The sequence below is a fragment of the Prunus mume genome, linkage group LG1, assembly GCF_029339155.1.
Source record: "Prunus mume cultivar Tortuosa linkage group LG1, ASM2933915v1, whole genome shotgun sequence".
NCBI classification, from domain to species: Eukaryota; Viridiplantae; Streptophyta; class Magnoliopsida; order Rosales; family Rosaceae; genus Prunus; species Prunus mume.
The window spans coordinates 20,211,344-20,234,995 of NC_142698.1; the positions used below are offsets into that span (position 1 = coordinate 20,211,344).

Here is a 23,652-nt window from a genome sequence, read left to right on the forward strand (position 1 = left end):
GCCGGACAACCATCGCAATGAGGATCGTGAAGAAAGACGCTCAGCTGTCCACTCGCAGAGGAACATTCACGAGAGGCTAGGTCCCCAGGGTGGTCAGCGGATAATCCTCACAATGAGGACCACGAGGAAAGGCGCTCCGCTGCTCACTCTCGAAGAGACGGTTCTCGTCGACAAGCTACGGAGAATCTTTCAAGCGCAGATCTACCAACACACACGGCCTAAGCGTATGAGGCGAGAAGGTCGACCCTCGCAGACCCACAAGGAGGTCAATCAGCGTCGCCAACGAGACCGACCAGCAATGTGTGTGGAGGGACGTAGAGAAACTTGTGAATGGACTGACTTGAGACTTGAAGAAGCGGCGGGAATTTCAAAGATGTACTACGTAAGGAGATCGACCGGCAAACTCCACACCTTTCACGGCGAAATTGAGGTTGCTCCCTGAGCGGTTCTCAAGCGCCTTCGTTTACCCACTTCAAAGGGATTCCGATCCGAGAGCCATCTAAAACACTTCAAAAGTGTCATGATCCTCCACAAGGCCGACGACGCTGATGTGCAAGGTATTCGTAATGACCTTGCGAGGGGCAGCCCAAGATTGGTTCCACACCCTATCATCCGATTCGATCAGCAGACTTCATGGAGTTGGCTTACGTCTTCACCAAAAGTACACCTCTTACCGGGCGATCAAGAAGAACCTAACCACCTGTACAACCTGCGCAAGAAGTCGAGCGAATCCCTTCGAGATTACATCAAGAGATTCAAAGCAGAAAATGCCAACATTGTAGGATGTAACGACCGGATTCGTCATCGCCTTCAAGAAAGGTCTTCGGTAAACACGACTTGTAGCGGTGACTATCACTCCCATCGACTTTGGCAGAGGTCTACGCGACCGCGGAACACTGCGCTCGGGATGCGATCGAATCGCCACAAAGAAGTCTACAAGCGGAAGACCTCGACTAGGCAGGCGAGGCCAAAGAAGCGATGAATTTAGCAACAAGAGTAAGGACAAGCGCAGGTCACACCCACAAGGAGACGCTACGGTAGGAGAAAACTACACCAAGTTCACCATCCCCATACATCAAATCTTAGCCCAAGTGAAAAGGAGATCCAGACAAGAGGGATACTAGCAAATACGGTGCCTTCCATGGGATACACGGGCACACTACCAACAACTACTTGGCTTGGAAAGCACACCTTGAAGAACTCGTGAGAGAAGGTCACTGCACGGAGTTCATCGCAAAGCAGAGCCATCCAGCGAATTGAAGATCGAGACACCGCCAAGGAACCACACGAGAAGGTCATAAGGATGAACACAATCCTAGCCGGCGCCAAGGAGTCAGGGTGACCAGCAAGGAAAAGATGAGGAAGATCAAGCAGGCCACTATGATCTTCCAAGTCTCGCGACCTTCCACCCAGAAGCGATCCTGTAATCGGCTTCCGAAAGAAAGATCTGATCGGCCTCGACATGCCACATAATGATGCCCTTGTCCGGCATTCAAATCTCCGAATCCATGCGAGCGAGGCGGCGTAGCCAATATCCTGCGGTGGTGTCATGCGATAGATGGGCTTGGAGGCAAAAATCAACAAATCAGCCGGATCGTGACCGGCTTTAATGGTGCAACAGCAGATTACCGTGGGCACGATAGACCTCGACGTCTACTCCCCACCTGTAGTCTACTTGCAAACATTCATGGTCATTGATAAGGTCTCACCCTACAACGGCATTCTGGCGCAGGCCATGGATTGGTAAGATCAACGCCATTACCTCGGTCACACATCAGAATATCCGGTACCCAATCCATAGGGGTGGTGTCGGTTAAATCAACAGCGATCATGCAATCGTGAGGAAATGCTCCGCTCAAGGGCTGAAGAAAAGCAAGCAAGCGTAATTCCTCCCTGTAAGCTAGGCAAATCTGAAGGAGGTTGAACAACCGAATCTTGCTATCTTATAGCAATCAAAGCGTCATGACCAAGCGAGGAAATCCGTCCGAGGTCTTTCCTGAAGAAGGATGGAAACTGAGGAAGACGTCGAGTTAATACCCTTGGATCCTGATTAGCAAGACAAAAAAGCGCGGATCGGCTCGCGCCTAAGCCCAGACGAGAAGGTGGAGCTTACCACCTTCCTCCAGAATAACAAAGATATGTTCGCATGGTCGCCGTCGGACATGCCGGCATCGACCGAAAATCATCATCACCGACTCCACGTCAACCACGCGCAAGCGGTGGCCCGAAGAGAGCGCAACCGCGCTCGGCGAGTTGCTATCATCAGCCGAGATTGACAAACTCCTAGCTGCTGGCTTCATTGAAGAGGTCTCCTACTCAGAGTGGCTTGCCAACGTTGTTCTAGTGGCAAAACAAGAGAAGGGCAAGTGGAGAGTCTGCATCGATTACACTGATCTCAACAAAGCATGCCCAAAAGACAACTTCCCATTGCCGAGAATCGACCAACTCGTGGATTCCACTTCTGGCAATCAGCTGCTTAGCTTCATGGATGCCTACTCCAGCTATAACCAAATCTTGATGCACACGGATGATAAGACGAAAACTTTTTTCATCATCGAGAGAGGGACCTACTGCTATAAGGTCATGCCCTTTAGGCTAAAGAAGGCCGGAGCAACCTACCAAAGGCTGGTGAATAAAATCTTCAAGGAGCAAATAGGAAAAACTATGGAGGTATATGTGGACGACATGCTAGTCAAGGCCCCAAAAACCTCACTGAGGCATTCAGCTTGCTCCGAGTATCACATGAAGTTGAACCCAAGTAAATGCACGTTTGGTGTATCCTCCGGCCGATTCTTGGGATACTTAGTTACATGATAGGAGCATATTTATGTGACTTTGCAATCTTATTTCTTTGCATTTACTTTGTTAATTCCCATTTATTTGAGTGATTTAGCTTATTTTCGTACTATTGTAGGTCCAGATGGCAAGATTGGCAAGAAAGGGCATTTTGGAGCATTTTAGAGCAGTTTTGGACTTGGAATGGATAGCATATGCATGGGCCAAGATGGATGGACGTTTTTGAAGATCAAAGAGGCTAGGAATGTGCTAAAAAGATGGGGAAATTAATTCAAGAAGCAGCTTCTGGGAAGAAATAACCCTAAGCTGATTTTATTTTATTTTACCTTATCCTAATCCTATTCTACCTAAATTCCAGTAGGAAAGGGGAGGGTGGGTTATTTTCATATTAGGAAACCTAAAAACATGGTTCTAGAAGAAAGCATTGGGCCGTACCTCTTTCCTAAAAAGGTGGCGTCTGGGCCCTATCCTTGTTCCAAAAGAAATCTATCAAACAAAACCCTAATTTTGTGGGTTTCTGCTGGGTCCTTTTACCCTAGATCTACCACATATATAAAGGAGGGGTTGTCGCAGGAGAAGGGAGTTTTTTTGTGCCGTAGCAAGGAGAAAGAGGGAAGAAGAACTTGGAGCCGGAACCTGCTGCATCCATTGGGATTTTCAAAGTTCTTCCCTTGATTAGTTCAAATGTTTATTCTAGATTGCTTTTCAATTATTATGAACATGTGTGACTGAATTTCTTCTTAGTTAGAGGTGAATTCGAAGCCATAGACATATGTTTTATATGAATTGATTACTTCCAGTTATGGTTTCATAAAGTATGCATGTGATTTACTTTTCTGTTTTATTGAGAACTTATTCTTGTATGTTTATTAATGATGCATACTTAGTTTGCATGCAGGGATTTGATGCTAGAATATAAGGGAATTTCACATCATCGTTATGAACATATATTCACAAGTAGTAAAAGTCACTAGTCATGATTGCGTTAAGTAAATTCCTGGCAGGAGTATCATGCTTTTCATAGTTACAAATGCCTTGTCAAGGCTTATGATTTTCATAGAACTTAATGATCTTTGATATGTATCTCTATCATGTTGTTCATATAGGGAACTTGATAAGGATAATTTGATTGCATCACTGAGTCCAATTCAATGAACTTAGGAAAATCTGAGAGTTAATTAGTGCATTCACAACTATTTTGGGGCTTTGTCATTCATACTTTATAGAAAGAGTAACTGGAGATCGATTTGTGTGCATATGTTCCATGTGTGGAGAAGAATCCTCTAGCTATCCCTTAATCCATATTTCATTCACAACTTAGTTGTTTGCTGCTGTCAATCTTACTTTAGTCTAAAACGTCAGAATTCCCCACAATCATTGTTCCCTTAACTTAGTTTCCAGTTTAATAAGTTTAATTTGTGTTGATTAGCATCCCTTCTAATCCCCGAAATAGAACGATCCCTACTTACTCGTACTACGATTGCATGATTTATAGGGTTTAATTTGTGCGTTAGTTATTTCCCACGCCAAATTTTGGCGCCGTTGCCGGGGATTAGAAAAATTGCTAATCTTCCGTTTGTTTTCGTTTTTCTTGTGTTTCTGATTTTGTTTTGTTTTGTTTTCTTTGTTTTAGGTACTAGTTTATGACTCGAAGTTCACACCCTGTTCGTGCACACATATTGTACTTTGACGACGATTTCGAACGAACTTTGACAAGGAAGGGGAAGCAGCCAGAACTCAATCCCTCTAGTTCTAGTTCCGAACCTGAATATGAAGCTGAAACGGACTTGGAAGAGGAACAAGATATGGCTGTAGATAGTCGAACAATCAAGGAACTTTCAGCCTCTGGATTGGACACTGCAGTCCCTCTGTGCATTCAATACCCTAGGGCAGCTGCAGGTAAGACCGATGAGTTTGAATTGAAGTCGAGTTTGCTACATCACATTCCCAAATACCATGGGTTGTCCATGGAAGATCCAAACAAGCATTTGAAGGAATTTGAAGTAGTATGTTCAAGTATGACACCCATTAACGTGGATGGAAATATTTTGAAGATGAAAGCCTTCCCATTCTCTCTTATGGAGAAGGTTAAAGATTGGCTCTATGAACTAGCACCTGGAACCGTTACTTCTTGGGAAAGTATGAAGAAATCATTCTTAGAGAAATTCTTCCCAACTTTAAGAGTCATTCTTTTGAGGAAGAAAATTAGTGGAATTCAATAAGGCTCGGGAGAATCCTTTCCAAGGTACTATGAGCGTTTTAAGACGTTAGTTGCATCTTGCCCACAACATCAAATGAAGGAAGAGCTTTTAATTCAATATTTCTATGAAGGACTACTTCCACTGGAGAGACAAATGCTTGATGCTTCAGCGGGAGGTGCTTTGGTTGACAAAACACCAGTTGCTGCGAAGATCTTAATAGCAAACCGAGCTTTGAATGCACAACAATACGAAGGAGTTGGAGGGAGAGATCATACACGGCCAAGTCCAGTTAATGAGGTAAGTGCTATTTCGGAACTTCAATCTCAAATGGCTAATCTCTCTACTCTTATTTTGCAGGTTGTTGAAGGATCCAAAGTACAAAGTACAGACACTTGTAGCGTGTGCTCTATGCATGGACACCCCACTAATCAATGTCCTCAATTAATAGAGAATGGGGGATGGGAAAGTGCCAATGCCATAGGTTATCAAGGCCAAAATCAACCTAGGTATGACCCGTTTTCAAAGACCTACAATCCGGGCTGGAGAGATCATCCAAATTTGCTGGTAAAATATGGTGTTTTTAGAAAATAAGTCTATTTACTCAACAAATTACAATGAAGATGTTGTGTTCTCAGATACACTATAACTTACCGGTGAATATTATTTTGGAGACTTTATGATACAATTTTGGCTTAATAAATATAATTTCACTTGTTGTTACATTCTATTCTCACCAACTGGATTTATGAATTTTTTATATTAATTTGGTGAACTTATTAGGTGAATTTATCTTCTGTAGGAATTTGGAAAGCCAAAAGATAAAGACATACATTTGTCCAAGTTCAAGCTAGGTGTGAAGAGAATTGCTGGTGGATTTTATTGAAGAATTGATTGTGGGATTATTGTGATTATAAAGAGAAGTAAAAAGGGAGAAGAGAAGACAAAACTGTTGAAGCTTAAGAGCCGATTTCATGTCATTCATAGCCATTTAACGCCCACTTACCTCACCGTTATTTCTTTTCCACTAACTCTCCACCATCAACATGTTTAATCCAATTAATACCTCAGTTAAACCCTTCATCACCCACCACGAATGTATTAACTTCCCACTCACCTCATTGACTACTATAAATCACCCATCAACTTATTTGGCAAGGGCACCCCTAGAACTCTAGCTAAGGCTAAAGGGAATGTTCTTTGAGTAAGTTTGTGAATTGTTCTTTAATCCAATATACGGTACGAATTGCTAAATTCTTTTATTTATGGTTGTTCAATATTTTCATATCCTTTTATTTTGATTGATGTTAAGTGCTATTATCTTTTCATGAGTTCAATTATAATTTTCTCATTGTTAAGAACTGACTTAGCATACTTTTAAATTAAAAGATGGACAGAAGTCAGATAAAAGAAAGGACCAATACAAAAATTCACACAGCAAGTAAAAGGGTCTCACCCCTTCTTCAGGCTCCTTTCCCTTCTTTTTTAGAGGGACATCTTCTTCTTCTTGTTGTCCCTTCTCGTGCTCAATAGCTTCGAAAGCCTCTCGCATGCTCATTATCAGTTTCAAAAGTCTCAGTTGGAACAACTGCAGGTTCTTCTGTCTCATCAGATTCAACTCCAGTCCTCTTTCTAAGCCTTTTTGACCTGGTAGGAGGAGGAGGACTTTTAGCTGCATAGAATAGGGGAATGGAGGTTAGAAAAAGGGCAAAACAGAACAAATTCAAGGATACGGTTGGAAATGTCAAAATCTTACCAAAACTTTAGGCCGGGCAGCTCTGTCTGAGCAGGAGCAGTTTCTTTCCTCTTCCTTCTGGAAGAAGGAGTGGCCTCAATAGTTGGTTGCTCTACTAGAGTTTCATCATCCTCATCTTCATAAGGGAGCTCCAATCTCCGGCAGTAATGATAGAAGTGACTGCACAAGAAAGCGGACAAAGTTAGAAGTCAATCCAGCAGGAAAATAATAGAAGGAACAGAATGTTAGAGAACTTACCAATCACCTCTCCAACCTGGACAAGTTGTCCACTTATATTCCTTGTCAGGGAAGGATCTGTTGTAGACAAAACGAATGTTAGATATCATCACAAGGGCAAAATAAGCAAAATACAGACAGAATCAGGAATCTACCTTCTATGATTTGTGCGTTAATATCTTTAAATGTCTGCACCATGAATCCATGAATTTCCTCTCTTGCATGAACAACCTAGGAATCCCAGCAATCAAAAAGGGTTTTTAGGGCGTCTTTGCGAGCAGGAAGCCCTTGAAATCTAGCCTTCCACCAAGCGTCAAACACAGCGAAGCTGCAGGAATTAGACTCCCAGGCTAGATAGAGAGCGTCTGCGTTGTTGTTGATCTTACTTACTGAACACCTAGATCCTTGTGCACTTCCGGATCATCTACATCTCTCCGAAGTGGCCCGATTACAGCTCTGTAGGATTTGAGTGGAATGAGTGTGGCGATCAAGTTGTCTAGCGCAGAAGTTGGGATGGTAGACTTCGCCCCAAATGATAATTTGGAGGCTTCCCACCCCATGGGGCAGATCTCTTGGCAGGATGACACTCATGAACTTCTTCCAAGTCAATTCTTGCTTCCTCTTCTGGCTCCTTCTCAAAGAGCGGTATCCGAGCTAGAACCAAGGATAAGTTCTTCTAATCACCACCTTGCCAGAGCTGCAGATCTTTTAGTACAGTGCCTGAAAAACATCAGGTACTTCTCGATTAAGCGCTTTGGCACCTCTGCCGACATTAGAGGAAGAGCCGAACTTGGTCTTCAAGCGAAGTATGTCTGGAAACCGTAACTCGGGAAGTACAAGCGCAGCCAAATCTGGATAATCCGAGAATGCGCTTAGGGCAGACAAGTTCAGAGCATTCTCTAGGGTGGTGGTGTGCAAATTCTTAAATAGATGAGCAGCTGTAGGCCCAAGCCCTACGTCAGTGTGATTATGAAGCGCTTACGCGAGGCCTTTATTTGAGCAGAACTACCAAGGAGCGATTTGGGAAGACAAATCTGTTTAGCCAGTATAGAAGGAATAGCATGTGCTGCTGATCCTTGTCCTTCTCAGCACTGAACTTTCTCAAGTAATTGGAAAAGGAGCAGTTTTGGTTGATAAGGGCTGCAGAGATGGTGAAAGGCTTGGCTAGTTTCTCCTGGTTCTTTTTCCTATCGTAATCACCTCACTGCATCCACAAGACTTCCATGGGGCCTCAACCCAAAGATCGAACCATATCCAGCAGAGTGAGCCATGGGGCCCACACGAAAATTGAAAATATTCTTGGCAAAATTCGAAACACAGGCGACAACAAGCGATTCTCATCCTGTTGATGGATTGCTTGGACAGAAGAATGGCATCATAGATGCCAGCCCTTTCAATGAGCTCTATACCGCGGAAGGAGCTTGTCAATCCAGTCCACTTCAGCCCGATAATGAAGGCGGGAGGAATAGAAGAGGAAGGCGAGCATGAGTTTTGGAGAAGCCATGTTCGAAGTTTTGAGTGGAACAAAGGAAAATAGCAAGGAAAGCGAGTGCAGTCGAAGAAAAGAGTGGGAATTCTGAAAAAGCGAGGTATGAAAAACTAGGTTTTCGAATGAACAGGAACTTTGAGTTTGATTTCTTTTAAAAAGGCTTGAAAACCAGGGAAGAAGAGGACGATACGATGCCTAATGATGACTAGCTAGTAATGAGCTAGTAACTGAACAATTTCCCACGAACTCTAACTCAGTAGGTAGATGTGGCAGACGTGGGCTAGAAGAAAGCTGGGCGCAAATTAATGGCTAAGTCATTTAAGTTGAAACTGTTCAAAAAATGATTCAGACTTAGGGGGCATTGTTTGGGCCTAATTTGGTACACCCAGTATATGGAAATAAAAAACCCATGTCGATTTTTGGCAACCACCTGTGTTCCTTTGAAAATTGGGCCAAGACACAGGCCCAAAAGGACGAGGCAAAATCAGACCCAGGCAGTATGGACTCAAATTATAATTGAGGGCCCAAATCAAGACTTTGCAAATAGGAATAAAAAAAGCCCAAGAAGTCCCAGCCCAGAATCTGTCAAAACATGACAAATGACATCGGGCTTCAAAAAAGGGAAAATCAGCCCATGACTCCAAAAACCCACACCTCGACCTGGCATGATTAAAGAAAAGGAATGCCCAAAAGTTGGAGACAAACCCACGTGATCTCCTGACTTGAAAAAGTCAACAAATTCAATTATCATAGAGGAAGTGATTGGGAATTTAATAAAAGTAGGTCATTAGCAAGAAAGTTTCTCTGGAAACTCTGGGGTTAAAAGATCAGAATCCTTTCTGCGTCAGAAAAGGTGATCCTTCGAAGAGATAAGCAGGAAGTAGGGAGTGGTTCAAACTGGAAAATCAAACTAACCATCACAGTAAGGGGGCAGTTAAATTGAAAAAAAGGTTAGGTTTCCTTTCAAAGAAATACAGGGAAGTGATCTGAACAACTGACTATTGAGAGCTTATCTGCAAGAATTGATAAAATCCCTTTTTCTTTGTATTTAAAAATGAGAGATCTTTTGAGAATTTTTGCCGCCCATTATTAAATGAATTACCCTACTCTAGAAAAATATTTCTTATAAATATAAGAGAGGGTGAACAGAGTAAAGGACACTCAACTCAACAATCAATCAAACAACCAAAAATCAACCAAAGGCAAAAACTCAAAATGATCACTTGATCACTGAGAACCTTCAAACAAACTGGAGCAATCAAAAGCTCTCTCTTGAACCACAAAAGAAGCCAGCTATAGATTAGAACTTCCAAGCTCAGACTTAGGGAAATAAGTCATTCAAAACGAGACTTCTCTCATTACAAATTTGGTTAAGCAAAAGCCAAAACAAGCAGAGTTCAAGTTTTCACAAATATGAAAACCTCAACAAATTTGTGGAGAGCCCTGATCAAGTAGAACAGGTACTACAGTGCAGTTCTAGCTCAGTAAGTCCTCAAGTCCAGCCATACGCCCTTTTTAGATTGAAGAGGCCGCAATTCTGCCCATTCAGAAAGCCTTACAGGGCTTGAAATAGATTAAAGCTCTGCCAAACTCAAACTTTGGTATCGATTTGCAGCTGAAGCTTAGCAGTTGTGTTTGTGCCTAATAAACCACGGTCATGAACTGATCAAAGGACTTCCCTTCGCCCTGGCGCTTCTTTGTTTCGTCAAGCATTTCGCCCTCTAAGAGCAAAAGAAAAGCGTGGAGGCAGAATCCTCGGCCTCGCGACCGCATTTTTGAAGGTGAGGCGAAGGCCGCAAAGAACTGACGGTCTGAAAAGCTGTGGTTGAATCGCCACGTGACCTCAGGGCCCCACGCTCGATTTAATGAAGTAATGCCTCGACTTCGCAGCAAAACCCACTAGTCACAAGAAGCATTCAATGCGAGGGAAGTGGTGAAGTCAGGATTTGGTGATGGGAATCGGGGTGGTTAGGAGCAGACATTCTCACAAGTAATCTTACGACTTAGGGTCAGATCATCAACCACCAGTCTAGGGCATTAAATGCGTTCCCACGGCCAAGGGGGCAGAACCCACGATCAGGGTGGTGGCCGAGATTTGCCGAGATTCGTGAGGGTCACACCACCATGCTTCTCAACCCTAGACCACCATGCTTCACGATCCCAAATGCCGATTTGACTACCCACTTGCCCGGCCAGGCTCCGCCACGCAGGTCTTCTCAGCCTCGAATGTCCCTCCAAGACTCCTATAAATGCTAAGCTCAGGACTACATTCAAAGGGTTCAAACACCAAAACCAAAAGCCTCCCACAGAGCAAATTATATTTTCCTGTAATGCACTTTCAATACCTTTATTTTCTTTCTTAGGAGTAGTGGTAGACTGTAAGGAAAATCCATTCATCAATATATCATACGACCCTTGATTTTCAAGGCGCCGGAGCACCACCTCTGTTCTCGCCTCACTCACCCCATATATCATCACTGTCGCTCTCGAGCAGCGCGGAGCACCGCCTAAAAACCCACCACCAACACCACCACTAAATGGCCTTGTAGCTCAGGCCGTGAACCTGACGGCCGAGATTCATTCCTCACTCGGTCACAATTGTTTGTTTAGAAGTCCAATGCAAAACAGGCGCAACACTTGAACCATCTTCTACCCGAACCTCATCATCATCTCGGCCTTACGGTACCGTCTTTGGCATGCGCACAACCGCAACACATCCAAAAGGAGGGCGTCACGTGTTGACGCACATCCCCTCGGCCCGGAGCACCGAGGCGCGAGATCTGCGACGGACAAACAAGTTGAAGTTGTTGATTCAGTCCAGTACAAACATACCCAGTCCAAGCATAAATGGAATTCCAGCTTTCTTTTTGTCTTTCTAGAGTTGATTTTTTCCTTTATAGTTTTGTAAAAGGCAGTTCTACCTAAACAGTCCACTTTATTATCAATTATTCTTGCCAGAACCACCAATTTTGCATTGAGATAAATTGTGAAAGTCCTCACCAATCTGAAAAATCAGTCTGAAAAGAACTTACTTGGGAGATATTCCTCACCCAAATTCACGTTGCTTGTTTAAAAATCAGTAACTTGGGCGCAAGTTATCCGTTTCTTGCTATGATTTTTATTGCTAGCGCACGCTCGCACACTAAAGAAAGTTGACTTGTTGACCATTCAATGGTTTTCAAGCCAATAGGGAACTTTGCCCTTCCTTCACAGGAGTAGAAACCAAATGGGTGAACAGCATGTCAAGAAGCATTTGAGAAATTGATTAAAATGTTAACATCAACTCCTGTAATGCAGCCCCCAGATTGGTCTATGCCACTTGAAATAATGTGTGATGCTAGTGATGGTGCTATTGGAGCTGTGCTAGGCCAAAGAAAAGACAAGAAGCCTGTCGTTATACATGAGAACTTTGAATAGTGCATAGAGAAATTACACTACAACTGAAAAGAATTGCTTCTGTAGTTTTTGCACTGGAAAAGTTTAGGTCATACGTTTTGGGCTCACAAATTGTTGTTTTTACAGATCATTCGGCCTTGAAGTATTTATTGACAAAGAAGGGAGCCAAATCACAATTGATTAGATGGATTTGCCTATAATCAAGCACAATAAATGAGTGGAGAATGTTGTTGCAGACCATCTTTCTAGGATATCTTTTGAGGAGCCTTCTGAACATTTGCCTATAAAATATTCATTTACGAATGAACAATTTTTTCGTGTTTCTAAGTTACCATGGTTTGTTAACATTGTGAATTTTCTTGCTACAGGTCTTATCCCACCTAATTGGACCTCGCAAAAGAAAAAGAAATTTATGGTTGAGGTGAGAAAATTCTTTTGGGATGATCCGTATCTCTTCAAATATTGTCCCGACCAGGTAATCTGTAGATGTGTTCAATATTTAGTGTCATATCTTTTTGTCATTCTAAGGCTTGTGGAGGTCACTTTTCTTACAAAAAGACTTCGGCCAAAACTCTTCAATGTGGTTTTTATTGGCCAAGACTTAAACCTTCTGAGGGAGATGTGTTCGGAAGATGAGACAGTTTCTTTGAACGAACCTGTTTACTGGATTGATTAGACTTCCCATAGTCCATCTATTGTATTACAAGAAGCCTGTCGATCAACACCTCTCGCACCGAATCCTTCCAGACGTTCTCGGCACCTAGCTCCGAGACTTTCTTGTCAGATGTTCTTGTCGATCGTCTTAAATCCGTTTCAAAGGGCTTTCCATCAGCTGGGTGTATTGACACTTTTGCCTGTCTCGACCAAGCAATATGTTGTAGTCCACATTCGACTCCACAACATAAAAGGCCTTAACTCTTGTCTTATCGTCCACAATTATTTTCTATGGCAATACTCCAATGGTTTTGGACTTGTCAACGACAAAGCCGCTCGTGGCAATACTCCAATGGTTTTGACTACATGTCCCCTAAGTTCTGCGAAGATATGCGTTCTCAGGCTGATCACGTGTCCCCCAAGTTCTGCGATGATATAAAATATATGGTAGTTGTTTTGACGGAATATTATTGGAATTGACGGATTATGATTGAGGGTACGCCCAGGTGGAGAGTATTTGAGTTTTAAGATGTTTTGAACTAAAATTGATGATTTTATCTTGGTACTTATTGGTGAAGGTTTTAATACATGTTTTCAAATTTATAAGACAATGATCGAGAGTTTTCTAAGTTTTAAGAATTTTATACAATTCACAACTACTTTCTTAAGAGATGAGTTTGTTTCAGCGAACTGATTAGAGTTTGAAGCTTTTGGTTTTAGGAAAGTGTGAAGGAATATTTAGTTCATGTGCTTACATATGGGTTCAACTTTGTTTCTTGTATAAAGAACTACGTGTGGCTTGATCCCTCAGTAAGGGTACATAGGCAACCTTGGCTAACCTGGGTGCAACTGCAAGTTTATGATTGGTTTGTTATGATCAGTTTTGTAAAGTTGAATTTGCTGAACGGTTGGGAAATTATTTGAGTTTGCAGTGCAGGTAAAATTCTGGGTTTTGGTCTTTTGCGGGGAGACTACATCGATTTTCTAGTAGAAGCCATACCTAAGCAGTTTTGGATTAGGGTAAGAATTGTATTTTGGTTATTTGTGCCCGACACCTGTTAGGTGTTGGACACGTACGGGGTTCAACACGGATTTCAAAGTGGGATTTGGGTCGGGTTCTGTCAAAACCAATATTAAAACTCACTAGAATCATTTTATGGCTTCGTTAGAACCATATTAAGGCTCACGAAAACGATATTAAAGCTCACTAGAACCATTTTGTGACTTACTAGAACCATATTACTTACTAGAACAATGACATGGTATCAAATTTATATTATGAATTATCTAAACCATATGAGGTGTACTAGAACCATACTAAGGCTTACTAGAATCGTATAAAAGCTTACCAAAAACATATTAACGCACACCAGAACCATATGATGGCTTACTAGAATCATATTATGACTAACTAGAACCATATTAAGGCTTACAAGAACCATACTGAGGTTTAGTAGAATTGGACTAAGGCTTATCAGAACTGTACTAAGGCTCGCCACAACCATATTAGGGCACATCATGACCATTGTTGAGGCCCAAAAAATCCAAGGCTAGGCCCAAATATATTTCTAGCCCAGTAGGACTCCTAACTTGGGAAGAAACCCAACTTGGGTACGCAAGAGTTCGTCATATGTGCTTGCACACGTGCCACGCCAAGCAAATAAGCAACACAACACGCTACAAGCTTAAGTGGGCCCAAGCCACGCGAATGCCTAGGGCTTGTTGAGCAGGTTGTGGTATGGATGGTTACGAGTATTCACGGACCCATTAATGGTCCAAGGAGTGGAAGTTTTGGGAAACTTGGGAGCACCAAAACTCAAGCGCATTCCTTGAGCCCGAACATATTACGCATTAGAGAAAACCCAATGGCCCATCACCTTAAGAAAAGGCCCAAACATCTTAGAAAAACATCCAATAGCCATAGCCCACAACACTTGGAAATATCCCACATCAGTCAAAATATCCAGCTCCTTGTCAAAACCAAGGCAAACCCACATGAACACAAGCTGCTCCCAGTACCTTGTCAAGATCAAGGTAAACCCATATGCCTAGGCTGCTGGAAGTAAATCAACTTTTGACCAGCACCCTTACCCATTCTTTCCTCTACAAGCTCTAGTGGAAAAACAATAAGGAAAAGCACAAGGACCCTCACCCAGATGGAGGAGTCCAGCTACAAGAATGTCTTGGAACCCCAAAAAGCTCTGCTTTTATGTGCTAGGGTTGGGGAGATTTCACCAAAGAGGATTGAATGGAAGAAAGTGAGGAAAAATGGAGAAGAAGACTTGATAAAATTGGGGGCTTCCAGCGCCTATAAAAGGGCATTTCGCCTTGATTATCACATCTGGGGGGCATTCGTTGGAGATCTAGGGAGAGCAAGCATCCTCTCTCACTACTGGAACCCCCAAATTTCCAACTTTATTCTTCCATCTCTTTCCTTTTTCTCCTCTGGCAGACCGATCTAGAGCAAGAAACATCCTTACTTGCTGGAAGGTCCAATTTCATAAACACATCCAGAGAGAGCAAGCATCACCTCTCACCTTTGGAACCCTTCGATTTCAAGCCGTGTTCTTCAATTGCTTCCCTTTTTCTCTTCTGTCAAGCCACCAAGGAGCCTAACGAAGCTTTCGTCAAGCTGCTGGAAAACTGCTAAAGCCACCCTGCTTCCATCTTCTTCCTCTCTTTCCCATAAACACATCCAGAGAGAGCAAGCATCACATCTCACCTTTGGAACCCTTCGATTTCAAGCCATGTTCTTCCATTGCTTCCCTTTTTCTCTTTTTTCAAGCCAGTGAAGAGCTTGATGAAACTTTCGTCTAGCTGCTAGAAACTTGGTCAAGCCACTCATTCCTCTTCCTTCATTCTTTCCTCTCTTCCTTCAACAAATCCTCTCAAAATTTCCTCTCCCCCTTACTTCGAGCCTCTATTTCTCATAAGAAACCCAAGTCTTCTCTCTCTCATGCTAAACTCATGAATGCTCAGCTTCCATGCCACAAGGTTCTCATGCCAAGCCATAATATTTATCTGTAAGCAACTATTGGTTTTGTTGGTGAAGGAAGCCAAGGTGTTTCCTAAGGCTCCACGAACCTTTTGAAGCACTCTTGGGGCCTGATTCTTGAACTCAGACACAGGGCCAAGTCCACCCACTTGCTCTTGAAGGCAGCCCAGGCCCATCAATAGCTGCCATAAAGAAAAAGCCCCCTCATAAATTGACGACTTCACTAGGGATCAGGTCGTTATATTCCCCGACGCCTCCAAAGAAGAAGACTAGAAGCAATAAACGAAAGAAAATAAAGAGATAAGAACATTTCCTCTTTTTCTTTTTCTTTTTTCTTTCGCGGGCTATCTACTTTGCGGAACAAACATAATATGGATTGCTGACATGCGCCCTTTGTTTGTGTCTTAGATATCCATTCCCAAGCAAAACAAGACCTTGTAAGAGATCCGGGGGCTTTGGCAACTCCATTATTCATGCCATTGAGCAAACTACACATGCAAACCCCATAATACTTGGGGGCTTCGTGCCAAGCAAATTTTTCCAAAAAGAAAAAGAAAGAGCCAAACACAGGCCAAGCATCTGATAAGGAGAATTGAACTTCTTTTTCAGTTTTCTGCCTGAGATATTCCTGGAAGATAACACAAGCTCTATATTCGTGCTGCCGAAAGAGTGAACCCTCATGCTAGACCAAGCTATATCTTGGTTCAACTAAACCATTAGATTATCCACATAGCAAGTCCAAGCTAATCATGCCAAGCCAAGTCACGTTCTTCCAGCACCTATTCCATGTCAAATAAAATATTTTCCAACACATGCCCTATTTCAAACATCCTTCCAGCACATGCCTTATTTCAAGCATTCTTCCAGTATCTAACAATCATGTTGCGCGTCATCACCTCCACAGAGGTTTTGTCCGCTAGTTTCAAGTATTCTGGGGCTAGTGCTGTAAACTCAAACACAATGGTGAATCAAAACTCAATCCATCCTTACGAAAACCCAACAAGCTTATTGCATCTGCAACTCCAAGATTGGATCCCCACCATCTACTAGCATGTTTGGCTACTGTCAAATGACATCCACCATGCGAAATATCCCAAAAACTATATTAAACCATGCCACCTTAGCCAATACCAAGAGTACATGCCAATACCAAGCATCCAAGCATACAAATCAAAGCCAAGCGTACAAATCAATACCAAGCATACAAGCCAAAATAAAGCGTACACGCCAATGCAAAGCATCCAAGCATACAAGCCAAAATCAAGCATAAACGCCATTGCCATGTATCAAGTCAAAATCAAGCATACATGCCAATGCCAACCATCAAGCCAAATACCAAGAATACATGCCAACATCAAGCACGCAAGCCAATACCAAATATACACATCCAAACCAAGCATGCAAACCAATATCAAGCATACAAAACTAATATTAGACACACAAGTCAATGCAACTCTTGCAAATCACAACCATGCAAAATCAAGCCTCTCTAGGCACTCAAGCAAATAAATCATGCAAGCTAAGTTATTTTGAGCTAATCCACTAAGCATTTTCTTCTTTGTCATGCCACAAAATAGGTCACTTGGTAACTCTAGTGAGTGACCTCCAAAATTACAGTGTCTAGGAAAGTTCTTCAAGGCAACACCTTTGGTGTTTAAGAAGGTTTCGATTTTAAGCGGGACCATCGCAACCCCCTCCAACCTTCCTAGAAAAACTTGGCTGTAAATTCAAAGACACTTAACTAGTCATCCTTAAGTTGTTCCTAAATCCATGCCTTGCCATAACACTGCCATTTATTTTGGGCGGGAAATTGATTATTTGGACCATTTCGAAAACATATTCATGGCCCCAATAATTAAGGGGGCTAATGTTGAGGCCCAAAAAATCAAAGGTTGGTCCCAAATATATTCCTAGCCCAGTACGACTCCTAACTTGGGAAGAAACCCAACAACATTGCAATTGGCTGACCGTTTAGTCAAAATCCCAAGAGGTATGATGGAAGATGTGCTGGTTCAGGTAGACAAATTTTATTTTCCAGTTGATTTTATAGTTTTGGACATTGAACCAGTTGTGCATTCTAATTCTCAAATTCCTGTTATTCCTGGAAGACCATTTCTTGCTACATCTAATGCTCATATAAATTGCAGGAATGGACTTATGCAACTATCATTTGGGAACATGACATTGGAGCTCAACATATTCAACATATGCAAGCAACCCGCAAACAATGAAGATGTCGACAAAGAAGTTTACATGATCAAGACAATTGTTCAAAATTGCTTTAATTCTTCTTTTTCTTCTGATACATTGCAATTTTGTTTAGTAAATAGGGATTGTAATTTTGCACAAGATTTTGAAATACAATATCTTTTTTCTTCGTTGGATTCTGCGCAGGTACAAGAACATGATGGTTGAATACCAAAATATGAGGAGCTACCAACTATGAGTGATGAGACAAAATCATTAAGAGAAAAAGCCCCAAAGTGTGAATTGAAGCCTCTTCATGGTGGACTTAAATATGCTTTTCTGGGAGAAGATGAGACCTATCTTGTGGTAATATCTTCTAAACTAGAGCTTTTGCATGAAGGTATGTTACTTAAAGTTTTTAAAGATCGTAGGACTGCTATTGGATGGACTTTATATGATATTAAAGGTATTAGTCCTTTGGTTTGCACACACCAAATTTTTCTTGAAGAAGATGCTAAATCAGTTTGGCAGGCTCAACGTAGACTTAACCCAACAATGAAAGAAGTTGTGCAAAAAAAAGTACTTAAACTTTGGGATGCAGGTATCATATATCCAATTTCTGATAGCAAATGGGTGAGTCCTACACAGGTTGTTCCTAAAAAATCAGGAGTCACAGTTGTTGAAAATGATAATGGAAAAATGGTACCAACTAGGGTCACTACTTGATGTTGAATGTGTATTGATTATCGTAAATTGAACTCAATCACAAGAAAGGATCATTTTCCTTTACCATTTCTGGACCAAATTTTGGAAAGAGTTGCAGGGCATATGTATTATTGTTTTTTAGATGGTTATTTAGGATATTATCAAATTGAGATTTCATTACAAGATCAAGAAAAAACAACTTTTACTTGCCCATTTGGAACTTTCGCTTATAGAAAAATGCCTTTTGGTCTTTGCAATGCACAAGCCACATTCCACTGTTTCATGATAAGCATATTTAGTGACATGGTAGAAAAATATTTAGAAGTTTTCATGGATGATATTACTGTGTTTGGTGCTTCATTTTCTGATTATTTATCTAACTTGGAGAATGTTCTTATCAAATGTAAAGAGAAAATTTTGGCGCTTAATTGGGAGAAATGCCAATTCATGGCCACATCTGGCATCGTACTTGTACACATTGTTTCTCACAAAGAAATTGAAGTGGATAAGTCAAAAATTGATTTAATCGCTAATTTGCCTATTCCTAAAACTGTTAAAGAAATTAACCTTTTCTAGGACATGCAGGTTTCTACCGGAGATTCATACAAAATTTTAGTACAATTGCAAGGCCATTGAATAATCTCTTGGAAAAAGATGCTAAATTTGATTGGAATTATGCATGTCAAGAAGCATTTGAGAAATCGATTAAAATGCTAACATCCACTCCCGTAATGCAGCCCCCAGATTGGTCTATGCCATTTGAAATAATGTGTGATGCTAGTTATTGTGCTATTGGGGTAGTGCTAGGCCAAAGAAAAGACAAGAAGCCTGTTGTTATCTGCTACGCAAGCAAAACTTTGAATAGTGCATAGAAAAATTACACTACAACTGAAAAAGAATTGCTTGCTGCAGTTTTTGCACTGGAAAAGTTTAGGTCATACATTTTGGGCTCACAAATTGTTGTTTTTACAGATCATTCGGCCTTGAAGTATTTATTGACAAAGAAGGGAGCCAAATCACGATTGATTAGATGGATTTTGCTTCTCCAAGAATTTGATCTTACAATCAAGGACAAGAAATGAGTGGAGAATGTTGTTACAGTCCATCTTTCTACGATATCTTTTGAGGAGCCTTCTGAATATTTGCCTATAAAATATTCATTTCCTGATGAACAATTTTTTGGTGTTTCTAAGTTACCATGGTTTGCTAACATTGTGAATTTTCTTGCTAAAAGAAATTTATGGTTGAGGTGAGAAAATTCTTTTCGGATGACCCGTATCTCTTCAAATATTGTCCCGACCAGGTAATCCGTAGATATGTTCCTGATGATGAAATATTTAGTGTCATATCTTTTTGTCATTTTGAGGCTTGTGGAGGTCACTTTTCTTCCAAAAAGACTTCGGCCAAAATTCTTCAATGTGGTTTTTATTGGCCTAGACTTATCAAAGATGTGTATGAATTTTTCAAGACTTGTCCAAATTGTCAGAAGTTGGGCAAAATTACTTGACGTAAATATGATCCCTCTTAACCGAATTTTAATTTTTGAAATTTTTGACTGTTGGGGCATTGATTTTATGGGTCCTTTTCCTCCATCTTTTGGTTACTTATATATCCTTGTTGCTATGGATTATGTTTCAAAATGGATTGAGACCATACCATGTCGGAAGAATGATCATAAAATTGTTTTGAAATTTTTGAAAGAAAATGTATTATCTAGGTTTGGTACTCCTAGAGCGATCATCAGTGATGGAGGATCACATTTTTGCAACTGACCATTTGAAGCTTTGATGAAAACATATGGGATAACCCGTAAGATTTCCACTCCATACCATACACAGACAAATGACCAGCAAATTTTGGAAAATATGGTGAATCCAACCCGGAAGGATTGGTCATTGAGACCAACTGATGCTTTGTGGGCATACCATATTGCATACAAATCACCTCTTGGTATGCCCCCCTATAGGCCAGTTGTTTGTGCCTAATAAATCACGATCATAAACTGGTTGAAGGGACTTCCTCTCGGTCCTGGCGCCTATCGTTTTCTTAAGCATTTCGCCTTCCTAAAAACAAAAGAAAAGCTGCAAAGGCAGAAATCTCTCGGCCTCGCGACCGCAGTATTAAGAGCCAAAGCCGAGGCGCCGAAGGCCGTAAAGACACACCGAAGAAACTGTGGTTAAATCGCCACGTGGCCCGGTCCCACGCCCCATTTAATGAAGTAATGCCTCGACTTTCGCAGCAAACCCACTAGTCGCAAGAAGCATTTAATGCACAAGGGAAGAAGGGAAGTGACTGAAGTCAGGATTTGGTGATGGGAATCAGGGTGGTTAGGCGCAGACATTCTCATAAGTAATCTTACGACTTGAGGTCAGATCACCAACCACCAGACCAGGGCATTAAATGCGTTCCCACGACCAAGGGGGCAGAACCCACGATCAGGGTGGTGGCCGAGATTTACCGGGATTTATGGGAGTCACACCACCATGCTTCACGACCCCAAACCACCATGCTTCACGATTCCAAATGCTGATTTGACTACCCACTTGCCCCCATCAAGCTCCACCACTCAGGTCTTTTCAGCCTCGATTGTCCCTCCAGGACTCCTCCTATAAATACTAAGCTCAAGACTACATTCAAAGGGTTCAAACACCAAACCAAAAGCCTCCCACAGAGCAAATTATATTTTCCTGTAATGCGCTTTCAATACCTTTATTTGCTTTTCTAGGAGTAGTGCTAGATTGTAAGGAAAATCCATTCACCAATCTTTCATACGACCCTTGATTTTCAAGGCGCCGGAGCACCATCTCTGTTATCGTCTCATTCTATATCATACTACCGTAGCTCTCTAAGCAACGCGCCGGAGCACGCCTAAAACCCGCCACCAACACCACCACTAAGCGGCCTTGTAGCTCGGGCCGTGAACCTGACGGCCGAGATCGGTTCCTCTCTCGCCACAATCGTTTGATTAGGAGTCAACGCTGTGAGGCGCATCGTTTAACCATCTTATACCCGAACCTCATCATCATCTCGACACACGTTAGAACATGCTGGCACGCCCGCGCACAACCGCACCGCATCCAAAAGAAGGGCGTCACGTGTTGACGCACATCCCCTCGGCCCGGAGCACCAGGCCGCGAGATTTGTGCAGAGCCAACACCAGTTTATGGTAAACCTTGTCATTTACCTGTTGAAGTAGAACATAAAGCATATTGGGCTATCAATTTCTTTAACTTTAGTCTTGGAGATGCATATACCTTGAGAAAACTCCAATTGAATGAACTTGAGGAAGTCGGGAATGATGCATATGAGAACTCACGAATTTACAAAGAACGTACTAAAGTTTTTCATGATAAAAATATTTGGAGGAAAAATTTTGAGCCTTCTCAACTTGTTCTTTTGTATAATTCTAGACTTCATTTGTTTCCTGGAAAATTAAGAACTAAATGGACATGGCCTTTAATTGTAAGAATAGTTTTCCCATATGGGACTGTTGAAGTTGAGGATCCCAAGAATGGAAATATTTTTAAGGTTAATGGCCGACGACTTAAACCTTACTTGGGGAGATGTGTTCCAAAAGATGAGACAGTTTCTTTGAACGAACCTGTTTACCAAGATTGATTAGACTTCCCTTAGTCCATCTGTTGTATATAATTAGTTTAGAAATTTTTGTTCACTTGAAACATATTAAGATTCAATAGAACCATACTACGGCTCATCAAAACCATATTAAGACTTGCCATAAATGTATTAAGGGTCACAAAAATGATATTAAGGATCACCAAAAAGGTATCATGGCTCACCACAAATGACTTAAGGCCTACCAAAACCATAACAGGGCTTACCAGAGCCATATTAATAAGGATCACTAGAACCATATCAAGGCTTCCTAAAACTGTAACACCCCGTCCCAAAAATGATTGTTCAATTAATTATTGATTGTGAAAGTACATTTTTGCCCTTGGGCAAAGGGGTACTTTAGTCACTTTTTGTTCGGGAAGGTGATGAGTCAATTTTATATTATATATTTAACCCCATTCTTAGTATATTTTGGTTAATGTTTTGGAAGAATTTTGATACTTTAAATTATATTTTCAATATAGGACTTTCGACTCCCTCTGGAGCAAAACATAATCAAATGGACGAATTTTGGAGTAATTCCAGTTGGAGGACGTTCGTGAGTCACTTAGCTTGATCGTGTCAGAATTTCAGACTTTTCCACCAAGCGATGATTTCCTGGCAAATAAATAAAGGAACAGTGCGCCGTGCTGGAACAGTGACGTTTTGGGCTTTTATTGCGTTTTTGGAGCCCAAGATGACCTCAGATGGGTTAGTGGCCTTCTGGAGAAGTGTTCGGAATATTTTTATCTTTAAAACGAGCTATCTTGGGATTGATCTCGTTTAAAAAAAGGATTTTTGGTTATTTATTTAAGAACTAACTTTTGGAAAGTTGAGAAAGGATTTGGATAATGGATTTGTAGAAAAAGAGGAATTTTATAATAAGTTTAAGAAAATGGTTTTCAAACCCACCATAAGAGTACTCCCCGCCCCCTAGTTGCCTTCGGAATCGTCTAGTAATTTATGATAACACCTCACAAGTCTCGAGGACTCCTGAACTGTGTGGTGTGAGGATTTGCATTCAGGTTAATTATATCTTCCTAAGTCTTGTGAGGGGCATTGATGGATATGCGTTTTAGGTTGACCACTCGATTTTGCAAGGATATGTGTTCCCGGGTTGACAACGTGTCCCCCGAGTTCTGCGAAGATATGCGTTCTCAGGCTAACCACGTGTCCCCCGAGTTCTGCAATGATGTAACATATATGGTAGTTGTTTTGACGGAATATTATTAGAATTGACGAATTATGATTTGGGGGTACGGCTAGGTGGAGAGTATTTGAGTTTTAAGATGTTTTAAACTAAAATTGATGATTTTGTCTTGGTATTTATTGGTGAAGGTTTTAATACATGTTTTCAGATTTATGAGACGATGATTGCGAGTTTTCTAAGTTTTAAGGATTTTATACAATTCACAACTACTTTCTTAAGAGATAAGTTTGTTTCAGCGAATTAATTAGAGTTTGAAGCTTTTGGTTTTTGGAAAGTGTGAAGGAATATTTAGTTCATGCTTGCATATGGGTTTCACTTTGTTTCTTGTATAAAGAACTACGTGTGGCTTGATCCCTCAGTAAGGGTACGTAGCCAACTTAGGCTAACCTAGGTGCAACCGCAAGTTTATGATTGGTTTGTTATGATCAGTTTTGT

At 41.5% G+C, this 23,652-nt stretch overlaps 1 pseudogene; it reads left to right on the top strand.

Moving 5' to 3' along the window:
* Positions 1-3,967: 3,967 nt before the first annotated feature.
* Positions 3,968-5,880, top strand: LOC148921253 (uncharacterized; annotated as a pseudogene).
* Positions 5,881-23,652: the final 17,772 nt, after the last annotated feature.